Source organism: Dreissena polymorpha, chromosome 8, assembly GCF_020536995.1.
Source record: "Dreissena polymorpha isolate Duluth1 chromosome 8, UMN_Dpol_1.0, whole genome shotgun sequence".
NCBI lineage: Eukaryota > Metazoa > Mollusca > Bivalvia > Myida > Dreissenidae > Dreissena > Dreissena polymorpha.
In genome coordinates this window covers 41,991,280-41,993,255 of record NC_068362.1, presented here as the reverse complement: position 1 = coordinate 41,993,255, position 1,976 = coordinate 41,991,280, and positions in this window count along the sequence as shown.

The following is a 1,976-nucleotide window of genomic DNA, read 5'->3' as shown; positions in this document are numbered from 1 at the left end:
AGTTTATTTGTGCATTCCGTTGATATTTCTGTAACTAGGCGTAAAACTTAGTATAGTGTAACCTGTACATTAAGGTTGCGGTTAATAATTTTTTGGTTTGTCCCAAGCGGAAGTCATTCGCTTGTCACTTTTTCATAGACCAGATTTGGAGAAAGAAATAGAAATCCAGTTAGTTTTATATATTTCATTAGGAATCAGTAAATGATAACTAGCAGAACTAACCCCACCAGCCATATATAGGAACAACAGGTCCTGAATAGCACATATTCAGTGAGTAAATTGTGTTTAGTTAGTCATTTGTATGTATTTGTTCATGTTGTATGTTTGTATCATTGTATGATGCAGTATGTGTAGGAATTTATATCTGTGCAGGATGATTTATTGTTTTAACTTGTTTTAATATTAATTATAGTGCTTTGATTCTTGTGTGTATGCGTATTGTCATATACTCTTGAGAGGAACCACACATGTTTTAATAAATGTATGTTGTGTTGTATATTTTCAGGACGTCATCCTCTACTACTGACTTCCTATAAACAAGGCTTAAGCTATATGAATATTGATTGTATTCAGTGAATAAAGTATATTGTAACTTGCTTGTTACGAGTACAAGTAATTAGAAATACCCCGCGTGACAGGAGGTTACATTTCTATCATGAAATAAATTAAACACAAGTTAAATGCCCCGTCTTATATATTTCTTTATATACTCGAACCCGATTAACTCGCGGGTCAGATTGAGTCGCGGTATTTCATTAGCACCCTCTGGCTTATGTTTATAAACAAACCTGCATGACCTTCTTGTCAGATCTGACAGAAAACATCTCTCGCTACAGAATGGAATCGATTTTTGGTAATTAAATGTTGTAAAGTTAAGACTTTAATAATATTTGAATTTTTAAAGTCCAGTTAATTGTCGTAACGAAAAAATACGACACTGCTTGAAAATAACTGTGCTAATTATTTTATTTGATGTCTTAAATTCCATATATTAAAATGTTCTATACTTTATTGATTGTTACTTTAAATGGTATGTCAGAGCTTTGATTCATGGTTAATTTTAAATTGGTGCAGTTTAACCTTTTTACCGTGAATCTACAGGGAGAAAAAATAAACATTTATCTGATATATGAAGATCGTTTCCAGGTGCAAGTGAATAGTCGTCAAGTACCGCGAGTCAACCGTATTGCAGTATAAATGTCAATGGTATTCATACCTGGTTTTCTGTTGTTTTTTATCATTGTTCACATTTGTTATTATAATCATGATCTTGAATTATGTAACTTTAGTACCTTCTTTGCATATGTATATGTTACAAGAGGTGGCCTCCGCGTGGCAAGAGCTGGCAACATTCCATTATGGCTAAAAAGTGCTCATGAGACATGAGCAAACACTAACAGGTCTAATGAAGTTTCTGGAGAACGATTAATTGAACTAAAACTTTATTACAGAAACCATAAGTTGATTTAATAAATCTCAGCAGGGGGTCAATGAACTATCCAACCTGTAAACTGAAGTTTTGTAGAAAAGGCTCTGCTTGCAATCGGGATCGAAATAACCATGGGGCGAATCACCACATTATCATACTGTAGTAAAATGTAATGAGTTATAAATAAATACACGGACAACAAACAATATAAGCTTATGTTAAAAAGGGCCTACCTCAGTTTATGTCGTGTTTGATATAGAAAGGACCTTTTTTGTAAGTTCGACGCAATTTTCCCTCGTTATGATGTCACGCTTTTAGGTTACATTACACTAAATCATTGTGTATCCCTCCGTGGTCCATTCGAAAGTAGTGCCTATTTCTAAAGAGTTCCTTTTCTCTTCTTGAATATAAGCCATTTAACAATGTGAGACATGTCTTTTGTGGTTATTTGTAATATCCTGTATGTGTCTGGAGTACTTTGATGCCTTGGATTGGAAGCTAACTTAAAAGATGAACTTTTGAGGGTGTGTTTTCTATTGTGTGGGGC